The 6,716-nt window shown below is 33.6% G+C and overlaps 2 long non-coding RNA genes across 2 annotated transcripts; both read right to left on the minus strand.

Annotated features, from left to right (window-relative positions):
• Positions 1–229: 229 nt before the first annotated feature.
• On the minus strand, positions 230–2,083 carry LOC110441606. The gene is made up of 4 exons (XR_002461888.1): positions 2,005–2,083; positions 1,493–1,578; positions 547–813; positions 230–290 (listed from the first exon to the last, which is right to left on the minus strand). It is a non-coding gene; the product is annotated as an uncharacterized LOC110441606 (long non-coding RNA).
• Positions 2,084–2,348: 265 nt separating this feature from the next.
• On the minus strand, positions 2,349–4,753 carry LOC110441605. Its single transcript, XR_002461887.1, has 5 exons — positions 4,671–4,753; positions 4,124–4,251; positions 3,612–3,697; positions 2,666–2,932; positions 2,349–2,409 (listed from the first exon to the last, which is right to left on the minus strand). It is a non-coding gene; the product is annotated as an uncharacterized LOC110441605 (long non-coding RNA).
• Positions 4,754–6,716: the final 1,963 nt, after the last annotated feature.

The following is a 6,716-nucleotide window of genomic DNA, read 5'->3' on the forward strand; positions in this document are numbered from 1 at the left end:
CACGTGAAGCCTGATGTAGTATGAGCGGACTCCTTAACAACATTTCCGGAACAACTAGCAGCTTTCTAGAATCATGTTCAACAACGGGAGCAAATCTCCGTAGACACACGAGCATATGTCCAGACACAAGTCAGCTGGTCTGCTGCATCGGGACTGTTGGCAGGTCTTACATGTTAGGTGGTATGATGTGTTAATGCATGGCTGGTATGAGGGGTTACTCAGCATCGTACTGGTTAGGTCAGCAGGCTCGGATAAATTGCAGAGTGGTTTGGATACACAGATGGGATTGCCTGATCAACACAAATAAAATGCTGTTTTACCTTAAAATAACAGCTAAGAATACTTCAGTTATAGCATAGATCATACACTTACTTGTACTAAGTTGATATCAATAAATTATATGAATACAATGATATTCACAGATTAAATGACAATGTTGGACATGTAGGAAGTATGCAATGAACGTCATTATTCATACAATGACACAATCCTTTTACTTTAGTCAATATGGAAATTACTATATTCAGATTAATTCCATGAACTCACCTAAATATCCCCAAATTGAAGATCACCATTATGTAGGTCTTGCTGTAGATTATGCACCATGGTTTTTGCTTTTTTCCTTTGTATTTTACATCATGCATGGCCCCATCTACACACAACAAAGTAAAGGTGCGTTCGATTACACACACTAGTATAGTATAGAAGGGCTCGATACGGACGATACCATTACACCATATTCCTCATCTTTTCCTGTTACGTATTCCAGGACATAGCTATAGCCTTCTAGCCATTTGTCTTTATTCAAGTCACCTAGTGAAAAATAGAGAGTTAAATGACACAACTGAAACTTGTGTTTTTAATGGAAAATTAATAACATTGTTTTTAGTATCCCTTCATCCGTCATAGAAACATGAATGTACAACCTTTAACATATAAAATCCATGGTAAAAGTTTTTGGACCACCAATCTGAGAAGCAAGTTTGAAAGAGTACAAGCATTTTTACTGATGTTACTAATAAGCAATTACTGTTGCGACACTTTCCTCAACAAAAACAACTTCCTTGAGACATGGTCCAGTAATTATAAGAGACATTCACAATATTGTCACACCAATGTACTGAAAAACAGGATTTACACTATTGATTCCTTATATCAGCTATTTTAGGGCTGAAATATTTTAGTGGTTGACTTGGCATATGTTGTAATACATGTATAGAGACTTCAATTACAATGTACTTTGAAATAAACAGTGGCTGGCCAGATGCAAACTTTGCAAGAATTGATTGTTAAAATTCAAAGCTGACCACATGGTTTTGCTTTGATCAGCATCAACTGTTTCAACTGGGTGAACCAGAACAGAAAGCACAGGTACAGACGGGGACTAACCTCTGGGTATGGCACATGTCGATGTGTTTATCATGTTTATTTCTGTGTCATGAAAACTGAGTGAGTCCAGTTAACATTAAACAGAAATTTTATAACTGTGTACCTGTTCTGTCATTGTTGCATCTTTAACTTGCAATTGACGCCTTCTTGATGTGGGAACACTTTGAGCTGGAAGTTCACTTTTTTCACCTGAAAATAGTTTTTAAAATTATACATTGCATGAATTTATCCACTGCTTTGTAGCATATAATTATAAACAGTTTCAAAAGCATGCCAAATTGTTGAGTAATATATGTTTTGAAACATACAATTCTGAAGAATTTTTTGCACCAATTACAAAATGTAAATTTTAAATGTGAAATTTAATATTATGATTCAGTCAGTTACTCAATTTCATAAAAATTACACTTGTTCATACTTTACTTGATACTTTATTTACTAAAGAACAGTGTGTTATTTGCTTGTTTCAATTTGTCTGAATGAAAATCCTATGTAAAGGTATATTTTGGTTGTAGAATCAATATAACAGATTAAATGACAAATTGAATTAATTGTCTATGCAACAGTTTGCGAATGAATATTTATTTACCGCTCAACCAATCAACTTATGTTTACCTGATCCTGTTGCCTTAGACAGCGTAGTATTTGTCATCTTTATTGTTCCTAGTTCTCATAGGTTTCCTAACAGTGTCATTCCTAACACATGAATTTCTGTTACCACAGGAGATCACTTGGGGTACAAACTGAAAACAAAATTATATACATACACATGTACATTTCTTCAAAATGCCTTTCAGTTGNTCATGTTCAACAACGGGAGCAAATCTCCGTAGACACACGAGCATATGTCCAGACACAAGTCAGCTGGTCTGCTGCATCGGGACTGTTGGCAGGTCTTACATGTTAGGTGGTATGATGTGTTAATGCATGGCTGGTATGAGGGGTTACTCAGCATCGTACTGGTTAGGTCAGCAGGCTCGGATAAATTGCAGAGTGGTTTGGATACACAGATGGGATTGCCTGATCAACACAAATAAAATGCTGTTTTACCTTAAAATAACAGCTAAGAATACTTCAGTTATAGCATAGATCATACACTTACTTGTACTAAGTTGATATCAATAAATTATATGAATACAATGATATTCACAGATTAAATGACAATGTTGGACATGTAGGAAGTATGCAATGAACGTCATTATTCATACAATGACACAATCCTTTTACTTTAGTCAATATGGAAATTACTATATTCAGATTAATTCCATGAACTCACCTAAATATCCCCAAATTGAAGATCACCATTATGTAGGTCTTGCTGTAGATTATGCACCATGGTTTTTGCTTTTTTCCTTTGTATTTTACATCATGCATGGCCCCATCTACACACAACAAAGTAAAGGTGCGTTCGATTACACACACTAGTATAGTATAGAAGGGCTCGATACGGACGATACCATTACACCATATTCCTCATCTTTTCCTGTTACGTATTCCAGGACATAGCTATAGCCTTCTAGCCATTTGTCTTTATTCAAGTCACCTAGTGAAAAATAGAGAGTTAAATGACACAACTGAAACTTGTGTTTTTAATGGAAAATTAATAACATTGTTTTTAGTATCCCTTCATCCGTCATAGAAACATGAATGTACAACCTTTAACATATAAAATCCATGGTAAAAGTTTTTGGACCACCAATCTGAGAAGCAAGTTTGAAAGAGTACAAGCATTTTTACTGATGTTACTAATAAGCAATTACTGTTGCGACACTTTCCTCAACAAAAACAACTTCCTTGAGACATGGTCCAGTAATTATAAGAGACATTCACAATATTGTCACACCAATGTACTGAAAAACAGGATTTACACTATTGATTCCTTATATCAGCTATTTTAGGGCTGAAATATTTTAGTGGTTGACTTGGCATATGTTGTAATACATGTATAGAGACTTCAATTACAATGTACTTTGAAATAAACAGTGGCTGGCCAGATGCAAACTTTGCAAGAATTGATTGTTAAAATTCAAAGCTGACCACAGGGTTTTGCTTTGATCAGCATCAACTGTTTCAACTGGGTGAACCAGAACAGAAAGCACAGGTACAGACGGGGGCTAACCTCTGGGTATGGCACATGTCGATGTGTTTATCATGTTTATTTCTGTGTCATGAAAACTGAGTGAGTCCAGTTAACATTAAACAGAAATTTTATAACTGTGTACCTGTTCTGTCATTGTTGCATCTTTAACTTGCAATTGACGCCTTCTTGATGTGGGAACACTTTGAGCTGGAAGTTCACTTTTTTCACCTGAAAATAGTTTTTAAAATTATACATTGCATGAATTTATCCACTGCTTTGTAGCATATAATTATAAACAGTTTCAAAAGCATGCCAAATTGTTGAGTAATATATGTTTTGAAACATACAATTCTGAAGAATTTTTTGCACCAATTACAAAATGTAAATTTTAAATGTGAAATTTAATATTATGATTCAGTCAGTTACTCAATTTCATAAAAATTACACTTGTTCATACTTTACTTGATACTTTATTTACTAAAGAACAGTGTGTTATTTGCTTGTTTCAATTTGTCTGAATGAAAATCCTATGTAAAGGTATATTTTGGTTGTAGAATCAATATAACAGATTAAATGACAAATTGAATTAATTGTCTATGCAACAGTTTGCGAATGAATATTTATTTACCGCTCAACCAATCAACTTATGTTTACCTGATCCTGTTGCCTTAGACAGCGTAGTATTTGTCATCTTTATTGTTCCTAGTTCTCATAGGTTTCCTAACAGTGTCATTCCTAACACATGAATTTCTGTTACCACAGGAGATCACTTGGGGTACAAACTGAAAACAAAATTATATACATACACATGTACATTTCTTCAAAATGCCTTTCAGTTGCTAAATTAAACTTTAAAACTTGACTTTTTCTCTTTCACACATGCTCTTTTATACTCGGGTTAATGACAGAGTGTTAACAATACATAACACATGCTATTTTTCGGGAATAAATTAAAATGGCAATATATCAAATAATGATACAAACATACATGGAAAGAAATGTGTCAAACATTAAAAACCATGTGAGAAAATGCAGATCTGACACGTTCAATACGGGGCAAACACATCATAACAAGTATTATAGGAGTGATAAGAAACTGACAACCTGTGATTGACTAGCTCAGTGATAATAAATGCAGCATGTATTGCTTAATATTTAATCTTGAACATAATAGTAATATTTATGTGTAAATCATACTTACTTGCTAACGGACTGTCCTTGGCTAGCTTACCGGATGTGCCCAGCAACACCTGTGCTATCGTTTATACCCCGCTTCTGAAGAACTACATGTGTTTTAGTTCTATCATTTTTGGACATTTAAGTTCAAGATCACATACTTTTATGCTGCAATTGTTGTTACATTACATGTAATATTGTCATTTTGAGACAGCAATATCAGTTTTATTGATGTTTCGCAAAGATTTTCGGATTCACAGATTGTTTTCACAGAATGTCCATCATGGCGAGATGTAAACAACATCCTGAATTAAGTATGCGAAATCCTTGTTTTTCCACTGAATCTGCATGTGATCCATGTTTTCTTCATTAGCAGTCATTGGTAATGATATTCATGTGAGCCTTTGTCAAGACCAGATTATTTTTATACAAGGTATGAAGACACACAGTTTTGCTTTCTTTCGAAAGTCTCAAAACCTAGCGCAAGTTTTCACCCCCGCGTGTCTTCAGAAAGGAGTTTTGTCGATATTAGATAAATATTCGATCGTTGCTTTCAGATATGCATATTTAGCACGAGTCTTGATGGAGTGATGTCCCCTTAGCACGGGTACGGGAGTAAACAAAACACCCGCGATCACAACAAAGTCAGAATTTCATGTGAAATATGTCGTTTATTTCAACAAAACTTAGGTATTTTGTTCTATATACCTGAAAAAAATATGTCATTTTTCTTTAAATATATAATTATATATGAAAAACACGGTTGACTGCAGCGTACAGGTTTTCTCCCCTTGAAATACACATTATCATCAATTTCTAAATTATTAGATAATACAAAATAAAAAAATAAAAATTCCACATTTAGAAAATAATGTTTTAAATTATTGTATAATTTGATAAAAAATATAAACGATCGCGTTAATGAGATATTAAAATATCTCTATATTCCTAGTACGGGGTTTTGGGACAGGAGCGGAGTACATGATTTACCTACCACCACGATTACCTTCAAAATACGATCTAATAATACATAGATACAACTGTAAAAACAACTCAATTATTTGTTAAAAGATCATACTAATTACTTGTCGGTAAGTTCAGTAACAACTGTCTTTATATAAACATTTGTAAAAACAGTTCTAATACGTATATAAACGACTCACAACTTACCTGTCTATGAGAAACAGAAACAGGAAATAGATAGTTTGTCCTGATGACAAAGGACGGAAAAGTCTAGAGAATTCCGAGTGACTTTGGTGAGTCCGGCAAACGGCAGCTGTGAATGGTATAGCACCTAATCGAAAGCCGCAGAGTTGCGTATTTTTGTAACCGGAAATGAAGTATGTGAAAGTGAAAGTAGAATTTCAGTGTCAACAAATATACGACTACTTGTAGCGGGATTTACATTATAATGATTATTTTTAAAAGAAATAGGAGGTATATAGGGGTAAGTGGTGGAGAAAGGGTTATTAATATGTAATTCACAACGGAAGGAAAATAATTCCTGCATGTATAACTTACTGTTTAGTCATTAAAATGTTTAGATCTGTATTGTCAGGGATCTACACATCCCTGGTATTGTCTTCCCTGATTTTCTTTTATTTTCAGTAATTTTATTAAATTGAATTACTACACCTACAAACACGATCAGATGCCTTTGATAGCGGGTTCCTGAATTCAAACACTTAAAACAATGCTTGTAAAATTACTTATGGAAACTCTTTTAACAATAAATTTATGTGGATTAAATGTTTATATTATCGCAGACACATTACATCAATTTTCACAATTATTACACATGCAATTCACAAGAATTTAAAATAACAAATTTACTTTAGGTTACGGACATTAATTTATTGTTTCAGATTGGTAATACACAAGTACTAAATTTCACAGATCATGAACATTGCTTACATATATGTATTAACATTGTTTCAGACCCATCTTCAGTGTCAATAATTACACCTGTATTTACTATTACAGACAGGTTATGAATTTTTAATCATTGCTTCAGACTGGTTATAATTTTTTGTTAACTTTCACAGACATGTAACAGAAAAATAACATTGTT

The sequence above is a fragment of the Mizuhopecten yessoensis genome, unplaced genomic scaffold (genome assembly GCF_002113885.1).
Source record: "Mizuhopecten yessoensis strain PY_sf001 unplaced genomic scaffold, ASM211388v2 scaffold716053, whole genome shotgun sequence".
Classification (NCBI taxonomy): Eukaryota; Metazoa; Mollusca; class Bivalvia; order Pectinida; family Pectinidae; genus Mizuhopecten; species Mizuhopecten yessoensis.